Source organism: Podarcis vaucheri, assembly GCF_965113315.1.
Source record: "Podarcis vaucheri genome assembly, contig: HAP1_SCAFFOLD_262, whole genome shotgun sequence".
NCBI classification, from domain to species: Eukaryota; Metazoa; Chordata; class Lepidosauria; order Squamata; family Lacertidae; genus Podarcis; species Podarcis vaucheri.
Genome location: NW_028118684.1, coordinates 12,501 through 24,445, shown reverse-complemented (window position 1 = coordinate 24,445; position 11,945 = coordinate 12,501). Strand labels below are relative to the sequence as shown.

The 11,945-nt window shown below is 41.2% G+C and overlaps 1 long non-coding RNA gene across 1 annotated transcript in view; it reads left to right on the top strand.

Annotated features, from left to right (window-relative positions):
* Positions 1–4,128: 4,128 nt before the first annotated feature.
* The window catches only part of LOC309524471, an 18,566-nt gene continuing 10,749 nt past the window's right edge, over positions 4,129–11,945 (top strand). Inside the window, exons 1-2 of the long non-coding RNA XR_014215938.1 lie at positions 4,129–5,360; positions 10,734–10,824. This is a non-coding gene — a long non-coding RNA (uncharacterized lncRNA). The remainder of the gene's footprint in view (positions 5,361–10,733; positions 10,825–11,945) is intronic.

The window sequence follows — 11,945 nt, the reverse complement described above, 5'->3', positions numbered from 1 at the left end:
TTCATGTTAACAATCCGGAAACTGAGCCTGAGAAGCTGTGGTTTAATATTTGACTTAGCAATGTTAATATCATTTCTGTAAGCAGTAACTGTTTTGTCTATTAAGAGTTCTGCTTCCATTCCCTTTAAATCCATGTTATATATGATCAATTAACTGGTTTTGATTTGTCTGTGATGTTTCACTGGCCCAAATATATATTTTATGCAAATAATTGTTATATTTTGTCTTCATTCACTTCAATCAATTTCAAAACATACATTTATTCATTCAATTGCTATACCACCCTTCAATAATAAAATTCTTCCAAAGGCTCTTATATCAAAGTACGACAATAAAGTACAATGAATATGATTTAATACCATCTCAGTCATTTCAGTGTACAGTGGTGCCCCGCAAGACGAATGCCTCGCAAGACGAAAAACTCGCTAGACGAAAGGGTTTTTCGGTTTTGCGTTGCTTCGCTAGATGAATTTCCCTATGGGCTTGATTCGCAAGATGAAAACGTCTTGCGCTTTTTTTTTAAAGCCGCTTGAAGAGGCGCAGTTGCGATGGACCGTGCTTCGCAAGACGAAAAACATTGCAAGACGAAAAGACTCGCGGAACGAATTCTTTTCGTCTTGCGAGGCACCACTGTATCCCCATATTATTAAAATTAACAACCAAGTGCAGTCCAACATTAAAAAGTACAGCCACCAGATCCAGTTCACACTATCAGATCCCCAGCCAGAGTGGCTGTAAGTCAATGTAAAAAGGCCTGTTTGAGAATATCCAAGACTGGGGCCATCTTAATATCTCTAGAGATTGTATTTCACGATTGTTGGGCCACCATAGGCTCTGTTTTCGCCAGTTCAGTTTCCTGTGCTGGCAGGCATCTTGACAGGGCTTCAAATACATACCTTAATATTCAGTTTTGTACAGGTGTAGATGGTGCTTTAATTAACCTGGTCCCAAGCTTTCATAATCAACGCTTTAAATTGGGTCCAGAAACAACTGGTACTAACCTGGTGCAATATCTTCTGTTTGCTTAACAGAAGTCTGCCTTGTGTACCAGCTGAAGGTATAAACAATTTCTGAATGATTGTTAAAGGCAGCCTCACACCCAACATGTTGCAGTAGTCCAGTCTGGGTCTCACTAGAAGACTGGCAACTGGCAAGGTCCGCTCTGTCTAGGTGAGGCACAGATGGCGACATCACTGGTGAGCTTCTGTTGCTTAATTAAAACACATCTGTTTTTCCAGGCTTTCGGAGGGTTTGGCTGAGCCTGCTGTGTAATGCAGGATTCTATGTATTATTATTATTCTGCTGCTGCTAATTTGTGTCTTAGCTGCCGTTTTGTTTTAAGCGCCGTGGTGTTTATCTTGTGTTAGAAACTGCTTTGGGTGCACAGCAGTGGTGAAAAGAGCTCCACAAACTTTATAAAGAAACAAACTGGCATATCAGATTAAGCTGATGAATGTTCTTGTGGCCGCAGCTGCTCATTAAAAAGGTAAAGGGACCCCTGACCATTAGGTCCAGTCATGGCCCACTCTGGGGTTGCTGCGCTCATCTCGCTTTATTGGCCGAGGGAGCCGGCGTACAGCTTCCAGGTCATGTGGCCAGCATGACTAAGCCGCTTCTGGCGAACCAAAGCAGCGCACGGAAACGCCGTTTACCTTCCTGCCGGAGCAGTACCTATTTATCTACTTCCACTTTGACGTGCTTTCAAACTGCTAGGTTGGCAGGAGCAGGGACCGAACAACGGGAGCTTACCCCGTCGCGGGGATTCGAACCGCCGACCTTCTGATTGGCAAGTCCTAGGCTCTGTGGTTTAACCCACAGCGCCACCCGCGTCCCTAACTAGTTTGTGCCAAATCCAGAAGTACTCCAAAGAGGTGAACTTTCTATTTTACGGGGAGTGAAATGCCATCCAAGACAACTTGCAATTCTCTATCCAGAGCAGCTCAAGCGATATAATGCAGTCCAGAGCAGGAGTAAACAAGGTACTACAATAAGGAATTACTCATGCAAGCGAGTACAGTTGACACGCAATTGTGACATCCTTTTGGGACCTGGAAGACGGTGGAAAGACATGGGACGAGGCTCTTCAGAGGGCCGGGAATGGAACCACCATGTTAAATACAGGTAATACTACGTGTATTAGTCAAGTTGCAATTGAAGATGGTGTAAAGCACAAAGCGCTTCCAAATCTTTATCCTTGTCCCAATTACTTCATGAGGCTTTCTAGGTCATAGCCCATAAATGAGGAACTAAGTTCTGTCAAGTTTTTATTTAACTTTGTCCCCAAATAAATTAGTAAGATTTAGAATTTCCATGTTTCCGTTTATTTTATTTTATTGCCTAGTGCCAATAGATGAGACCCCCCCCCCACATGCACTCATATAAGCTTTAACTCAAGAACTCACCACTCTTTACAGGTTCTTCTGTTCGGCCTGTTTGTCCTCATGGAAAATGAGGCACCCAAAAACAAATATAATTTCAAAAGTCAGGGGGCAAATGTGTAAATATATATAGCACAGGTGTCCTTACTATGAGTCTGCTACTGTAGACAATAGTCCAGTGTAAAGCATTGAAATTCTCTGTTTTGAATAATACTTTCTTTTTTTTCTACTCGCATAATGCGGGTGGTAAGTAGAGATTATAGCAATTAGTCTTTTGAGAAATAATCTTTAGAACCAAAATATCATTTTAAGTCTACAAACTTAAATATGCATAAAAAGTGTGTTTCTGCATTGGGGAAAATGGTTTTTAACAGTTACTCCATTTCCCAGGTTTTCTGAGGTATTGCATTAAATGAAAAACCTCAGTCAGTAGCTTCTGCATTTGCCTATTTCTGGTGTTAATTATCTTTTGTTTGCCCTTGATAATCCTGAGGTTGGTATGCAGATAATGAAGGCTGCAGAATCATCTCAGAGTGGAAAAAACAATGGCATTGTCAATTCGGCATCACAACACTTTATAAATTATGAATGTTATCTACATTAAGGAGAATAGTAGACTTTTAAAATTACTTCCATGAATAGATTAAATTACAAGTATTATTACATTTCATTTTATTAAGTGCATCTTAGTAGTTATTAGAGCAAATGAACATGTTCTCTCAATTACATAATAACATTAGAACTAAAAATTATGCATCAACACTCCCAAATGCATAATGCAGCTTTGTATATTAATCACTCCAAACAATATTTTTCAGTTTATATGGAGACAATTATTACCTGTCCAACAATAACATTGTTATTGGTTTATTAAAATTCAAGAACTCCCTTTCTAGATAAAAGCTTGGTTTTCTTCTTTGACTATTTCAGAAAAAGGTTTCAGTCTAGGCAACAAAAATGCAAATCTTGTAATGATTCAATTTTAATCTAATTATATAAAACAAAGCTTATATATTTTACTTTTAAGTGAACTTGAGAAAGTAGCAGTAATCTGTGGCTGCTTTTTATTTTAGTTTAGGAAAAGGCAACTTAAGAAAAGGAAAAAAGGTAGATCTGTTTTGAAGAGGTCATGTGTATGAGGTTTGTTCTAGCTACCATAATAATAGCCCTTTCCTAGGCAATATTATTTTGTCATCAAAGCCACCCAGGATCTTGATTTTGTTTCCAATCCCCACAGCTAACCCCGGCATTGCTCCCAAGGTGGCCAGGTAAGCAGCCAATATGAAAGCAATGGGGCAGAACACATTAGAAGGGTCTCAACTGTGTTTTCTTTTAAATGTACTGTTTTTGGGGCGCAGTCTTACCACTGATAATACACTGCTAAATCCACTAGTTTCAGTGGGACTCACAAGTGACTAGGACCAGTGCTTTTTTCTGGGGGGTATGCAGGGGTACGCAGACCCCTAAACATTTTGTGAATGTCCATTTTCTGTATTTATTTTTCCCAATTTGAACAATAAAATGGTGATTTTCTTGAGTCAAAATGAGAGTACCCCTGACCTTTTTTTTTTAGAAAAAAAGCACAGACTAGGACTGTAAGTGTTGTTTATAAGGCAGCCTTTCATAATACACCGTAATAGTTTAAATCACATATTTATTTATGTATAGAATAAGCTTCTGAAACAAAATATCATTTAAGTGTTTGTGTGTGTGTGTGTGCGCGCGCAGCAATCAGCTTAAGCTGGGAAAATATTTGGGACCCTGAGTCCTTAATGGTTGGAGCTCTTTTCCAAAAACTGGAATTAGGAGTTGGTAACTACTGAATTGAAGACTTCTCCCAACACAGCGGGGAGGGGAACTACCATGAGCAAAGCAACATTTTTTTAGTCCCTTGCTGCAGTTTTGGAATCTAGTGGAATCTAGTTGTGCAACCAGTTCTGTGACTCAGGCATGGCTAAACTTGGCTCTCCAGATGGTTTGGGACTACAATTCCCATCATCCCTGACCACTGGTCCTGTTCGCTAGGGATGATGGGAGTTGTAGTCCCAAAACATCTGGAGGGCCAAGTTTGGCCATGCCTGGTTTAGATCCACAATTTGAATCCTGTAGCAGTTTCTTATGCATACAGGGGGTTGCCATGTATGAATAGAGCTATATTATTGTGCATAGATAATGGGTTGTATTTTCAGTCTCTAGAGAAAGGTGGAATGATAGGATTGTAGAGTTGGAAGGGACCCTGACGATCATCTAGGCTAACCCCCTGCATTGCAGGAATTTGCAGGATCAAAGCTGCAACCTTGGCGTTACCAGCACCATGTTCTAACCAACTAAGGTATCCAGTAAGATACACGAAGGGAAACCATCTTCCCTCTTAAGCTCAGATTCAGTTTTCTTCTTTCTTTGGACCAAAAGAAGAAAGAAAGAGCTGAACAACATAATACTGTTGTCAACAACGTTCCGCCCCCCCCCCAGCTGTCCAAGGCTGCCTTTACATCTTTTTAGTTAGCAATGAAAAATAATAAAATCTGATAATACACAAATGAGGGGCGGGAACCGTTTAGGAAATGATCCAGCCAATTTTGAGTCCCACCAATTTGACTAGGAGAGTTAAGCACATGCTTAAACTTGTCTCCTTGAATTGAATGGGATTTGGGAAGCAACCCAAACCCAAGGGCACTTGGGACAAGCAGAGTTTGCACTAGGCAGTGTCTCTGGCTGAACCAGGGCCTTCCCAAGACATTTTGGTTACCCAAGATTTACCACTAAATGGTGCCTCCTCCCCACCAGGGAAGAAGGGCCGAGGGATGATCTGCAACAGGAACAAGGGGGGGGGGAGGAATAATGATCTATATCAGGATCTGCTGCCCCGTGGAGCCTGCCGCCTGAGGTTGTTGCTGCACCCTACCTCATGGGTGGCCCAGCCTGGCCAGGGCTACGCTGGATGAAGTCCTTTATTCCACCTGAGCTGGAGATACTCTGGGGGTAAGTCTTCCACCTGGCTTAGTTGGGGCTGTGATGTTAACATATGAGAGTGCTGGAGGAGAAATAGTTAAACAGGTTACCCAATCAGGACCCAGGGAGTGGAGTCAGAGGGATTATAAAACCAGCTCTAGGAGGGGCGAAAGGGGAGTTCGTTGGGAGTTGGGTGGTTGGTTGGAGTGGGAGGGAACTGGGATAGAGTTTGTGGGTAGGTTGAGTTAGTGTAGCAAAATAAGCTGAGTCAGGAATAGTTAGGGGCTAGGAAGACAAGTAAATATCTGAGAGGTGGTTTAGTGAGTGAGAGCAGGTAGCAGAAGTTATAGGTCTGGATAGGCACCCCATGATTGTAATTGACCGATACCGTTTATGAAACCAAACACTTGTTAAACTGCAATAAATAAACAGAAGTTTATGTTCCAATTTAACCCTGAATGGACTCAGTATTGTACCAGGTGGGGCCTGGGTGGTGGCAGCGAGACATAAAGTGGTGGCACAGGGATCAATACATGGTGAAATGTCCAGGGACCCTGTGTGATCGCCATAGGGACTCACTTGGCTGAGCCAAAGGCAGGGTATGTCTTGAAAAGGAGACGTTATTGGCCAGTGCCCTGGGTGTGGTGCCGACAGATCAGGGAGAGCTAACCCTATTCCAAACTCTTCAGCTTGCCCATGTGACCTGGTGCAACCCAGTGAATTTACACTGGCAAAAAGGGTGGTGTAAAGGCTTGTTTTCTGTCTCCTGGGTTCGAGCCAGCTCAACTGGCAGCAGTACCGCTCCTGAATGGAGTTTGGAGGGTAAGTTACACCAGCATAATTTACTCCATAGTTTGGATTGCTTTGTTAAATGTGTTTAAAAAGGTAAAGGTAAAGGGACCCCTGACCATTTGGTCCAGTCGTGGCTGACTCTGGGGTTGTGGCGCTCATCTTGCTTTATTGGCCGAGGGAGCCGGCGTACAGCTTCCGGGTCATGTGACCAGCATGACTAAGCCGCTTCTGGCGAACCAGAGCAGTGCATGGAAACACCATTTACCTTCCTGCTGGAGTGGTACCTATTTATCTACTTGCACTTTGACGTGCTTTCAAACTGCTAGGTGGGCAGGAGAAGGGACCGAGCAGCGGGAGCTCACCCCGTCACGGGGATTCGAATCGGCAAGTCCTAGGCTCTGTGGTTTAACCCACCCACTTTGGCCAAATTATGTGCTTGGTTTTTAAAAGATAATTGGAAGCTTCTGTTTCCCCCATCATGATCCGTAATAATAATAATAATAATAATAATAATAATAATAATAATAATAATAATAATATATTATTATTATTTATACCCCGCCCATCTAGCTGGGTTTCCCCAGCCACTCTGGGGATTGCCTGCCTCTTTTTATTACAATATTAGTTCTTAGCCCTAGTTAAGAGATCTTAATTAATATTAGTACTTAACCCCATAAACAAAATGGATCCTATTCTTACAGAGGCACCAAAAATAAATGAAAGATGAATTTTATATATATATATATATATATGCTTTCGTAGATTTTCACGGGTACAGGAATGCAGGTTTTGGTGTCTTCGGGTGTCTTCCCGTGTAAGAGTCGGGGTGTCTGTGCGACGTTTCGACGAGGTCTCACTCGTCATCTTCAGGCTGGTGCTTTCGGCTTCTTGTTACTGGAACAGAGCAGAGTCTGGTGTTTGAGTTCCTATAAATACTGTTGAGGGGTGTGGTGTATAGCCTCCAACGTTCTGGGCAAAGAGGAAGTTCCTAGATTAGTGTGCCTTTTCTTCTTTTGTTCCTTAATTACTTGAGGGATATCTTGGGTGATTTCATGAGTGATATTCAGAATATCACTGGGTGGGTCATTAAGTGTAGATTAGTTGCTAAAGCTTTCGTGTCTTGACCTCTTGAGCTTGTGAAGAGTTTTTCTGAGAAGAAGGCTGTGCTGCATTTAGTTGTGCTCTGGCTTGGCTTCGTGTATAGGGGCGAGCTATGGTTTTGTGCCTTGTGCCAGCCAGATCTGTGTAGGGATTGCAGGGGGGTGCAGCATCCGGAGGTGCCACTATAGTTTGGCTACTGGATGGAGTCTGTAATATGTCTGTGGAGAGGGTCTGGGTTTGGGTCTGGTGTGGTTGATTGGTGACGGCGTTCTGTGTGCCTCTGGTTCTGGTGTCGATTTTTGTGGGGAGGGCTAATTTCCAGATGTCTGGCAGGCGGGACGTGTCGTCACGCTTGTTCATGTTGTGAGGGTGTTTCTCTATCTCGATGGCTTCCATGATTATTCTCTTGTGGTGATGTTCCATGTTAAAGAGCAATTTGGAATCTGCAAAATTAATTTCATGTCCTGTTTCTTTCATGTGTTGGAAAAGAGAGGAAGTTTTTTCTTCTTTTTTGACGGCATTCTTGTGTTCTGCGATACGTGCATTTATTCGTCTGTTTGTTTGTCCAATGTACGTGGCTGGGCAGACTTTGCAGGGTATTTCATAGACCCCTTGGTTTTCCAGCTGGATTTTGTCTTTTGGGTTTCTGAGGATATTGGCTATTTTTTGGTTGGTGCAGAAGGCTGTTTTGATATTGTGTTTATGGAGGATTTTGCTGATTTTGTCTGTAGTGCCCTTGATATAAGGAAGGAGGGCCATGCCATTGTTTTCTTCTGTGTCTTGGTTTTTGGGGGGTGTTTCTTTTTGGATTAGCTTCGTAACCCTGTTTTTCTGGTATCCATTGGCGATTAACACATTTGAGAGATTCTGTAACTCAGTTGTCAAGTGGTCTTTGTCAGCCAGGCGTTTGGTTCTGGAGATGAGAGTCTTGGCTACGGAGTTTATTTGTGCAGGGTGGTGGTGTGATTGTGCATGTAAGTAGCGGTTGGTGTGTGTTTTTTTCCGGTAGATAGTGTGTCCTAGGGAGCCATCAGGTTTTTTGTAGATTAGGACGTCAAGAAAGGGGAGTTGGTTGTTGTCTTCTATTTCCATAGTGAAATACATGGAACACTTTGAAACCAATGCTTTAGACAAGTCAGAACACAAACCCAAACTTTGGCTCAGATATGTTGACGACACCTTTGTAATTTGGCCACACGGGAAAGAAAAACTAGATAGCTTCCTCACACATCTCAACAGCCTACACCCCAAAATACAATTCACTATGGAAATAGAAGACAACAACCAACTCCCCTTTCTTGACGTCCTAATCTACAAAAAACCTGATGGCTCCCTAGGACACACTATCTACCGGAAAAAAACACACACCAACCGCTACTTACATGCACAATCACACCACCACCCTGCACAAATAAACTCCGTAGCCAAGACTCTCATCTCCAGAACCAAACGCCTGGCTGACAAAGACCACTTGACAACTGAGTTACAGAATCTCTCAAATGTGTTAATCGCCAATGGATACCAGAAAAACAGGGTTACGAAGCTAATCCAAAAAGAAACACCCCCCAAAAACCAAGACACAGAAGAAAACAATGGCATGGCCCTCCTTCCTTATATCAAGGGCACTACAGACAAAATCAGCAAAATCCTCCATAAACACAATATCAAAACAGCCTTCTGCACCAACCAAAAAATAGCCAATATCCTCAGAAACCCAAAAGACAAAATCCAGCTGGAAAACCAAGGGGTCTATGAAATACCCTGCAAAGTCTGCCCAGCCACGTACATTGGACAAACAAACAGACGAATAAATGCACGTATCGCAGAACACAAGAATGCCGTCAAAAAAGAAGAAAAAACTTCCTCTCTTTTCCAACACATGAAAGAAACAGGACATGAAATTAATTTTGCAGATTCCAAATTGCTCTTTAACATGGAACATCACCACAAGAGAATAATCATGGAAGCCATCGAGATAGAGAAACACCCTCACAACATGAACAAGCGTGACGACACGTCCCGCCTGCCAGACATCTGGAAATTAGCCCTCCCCACAAAAATCGACACCAGAACCAGAGGCACACAGAACGCCGTCACCAATCAACCACACCAGACCCAAACCCAGACCCTCTCCACAGACATATTACAGACTCCATCCAGTAGCCAAACTATAGTGGCACCTCCGGATGCTGCACCCCCCTGCAATCCCTACACAGATCTGGCTGGCACAAGGCACAAAACCATAGCTCGCCCCTATACACGAAGCCAAGCCAGAGCACAACTAAATGCAGCACAGCCTTCTTCTCAGAAAAACTCTTCACAAGCTCAAGAGGTCAAGACACGAAAGCTTTAGCAACTAATCTACACTTAATGACCCACCCAGTGATATTCTGAATATCACTCATGAAATCACCCAAGATATCCCTCAAGTAATTAAGGAACAAAAGAAGAAAAGGCACACTAATCTAGGAACTTCCTCTTTGCCCAGAACGTTGGAGGCTATACACCACACCCCTCAACAGTATTTATAGGAACTCAAACACCAGACTCTGCTCTGTTCCAGTAACAAGAAGCCGAAAGCACCAGCCTGAAGATGATGAGTGAGACCTCGTCGAAACGTCGCACAGACACCCCGACTCTTACACGGGAAGACACCCGAAGACACCAAAACCTGCATATATATATATATATATATATATATATATATATATGGCAGATCACAGCTAATAAATCCATCTCGAATGCAAAAGCATTAATCGGAATATGTGAGGCAAAATAATAAAATGCCAAGGCATAGCTCCTTTATCATACGAGGTTTTAACAACCATTGTGATTTCCTTGATTCAGCAAGAAGATTATTTAAATGTGTGGGAAAATGCATATTCCCTAAGAATATGAAAAAGGGGCTTACTTTCCCCTGGAAGTACAATAAGGTGTATTGAGTAAATAATTGTATTTAATCTTTGTTTTCAGTCGTTTTCCTCTGTAAAGGTTATGAAAGGCTGCATTCATGATAATTCAGATGATGCCTGTGGATTTATACCCAGCCGTGCATACTTAATATCAGTAAACATACTAATTGGTCACTGCATGAAAATATGAGCAATTAGACACCTTTTTCATTACTGATGCTTTGAGTAATATAAAATGACCAGATGATCTGTTCTCTCCTGATGTTATTAGATAAAGTTAGACTTTTTTATCACCGTTGTAGCAGATTAAAAATGCACAAGACAAGAAAGACATTGACTGGAACTAATGCACTTTGGTCTGACAAAATAACTAGCCTTTTTAGTTCCAATTAGCCCTCAGTTATCACGTACTAGCAACGATATCAAAAATTCAGCACCACTGGATTGTCTTTATAGCTGTCTAATTCAGTCAGTCTTCATTTTTTTGCTATTTAAAAAGTTTCAGGCATTACAGAGTTAACTATTCTCTTGAAATTACTCCTCTTTAAGAAGAAAAATCATATTACTTTCTTAATCTTTCTAATTCTTCTCTCCTAAGATCATCTTGGATTTGTTCCTTTAACACCGACTCTTAGTGCAGTCCTGATTTTCTGTATTAATGAATTGAGAAGATGACATCAGGCTCTTAGGTAAGTGCTGTAAGCTCAGTCCTATGAATTTGCAGCAAGGTACCAAGCATAAAGAAGAAATTATTCTTTGTCCATTTGCACATCAATGTTTCTTTGAAAGGTAATTAGCTTGATATTATGTAGGTAGCGCACAAAAGATCTTGTAGTAGTTTGTGATCTGTCTTTTGATCATCACAAGAAAAATTTCTGCTGGGAAATGAAAGGCAGACATAATTCACTAAAATTACACTGGATCCTCTCTAATCAATACAGATAAATCAAGTGTTTGTTGTGAAATCGATCCTCTCTTTTATTGAAATACATTGTCTTGATTGTTTTAGGGATAATTATTTCACAGGAAATTTTTATGATGATTAGGTGCGGCAACAACAGTAAACTTCCTTGACACAGGGCCATCAAATGTCTGTGGTTAAAAGCGCATTTGTATCTTCTAGCTTGAAGCGTTAGAGATATCAATACTGATTTATATGATTTCAAGGAATGTAACAGGGTGAAGCCTCTTTCTTTCTTTCTTTCTTTCTTTCTTTCTTTCTTTCTTTCTTTCTTTCTAAATGAACTGTCTCCATGTTTGTTTTGCTTTTATAAAATTGTTAGCTCTTGCCAACATAAATATTCAGTGATACAGAGTTTCCCTTTTCTGCTTTTATCACTTAGTTTGATTCCTTGACATATACCATGTTGAAAAAGTCCAGATAAAGTTTTATGCTTTTTTTAAAAAAAAAAGTGTTTAGGCTAGTCTTGGATTTCTGAAACTGGATAACTGAACGTTTTCTACACATAGAATAATGCAAGTGTAAAAAAGAAAGATTTATGCCAAACGTCAAAATCGTACCTCTTCTCTATCCATTAGTAATTTGAGATTTGTATATCTGTGTATGATTTGAACCAATCACCCATTAGAAATTAGCTGGGCAAAAAACATGTTCAGAGAAAGAGGGAGGGGGGGAGAAGAACAGAGCAAAATTAGATTTTGAAAAAACTGAGCAGAAGTAAAGGATTCTTGAGTGGATTTTCTATCAGGAATAAACCGAGAAATGAGCCATATTTCTTTTATTAATGCGTGGCATGTAGGAAACAAATTGTGCATGTTAGACAAAAATATCTTTTTCCACTTCATAATA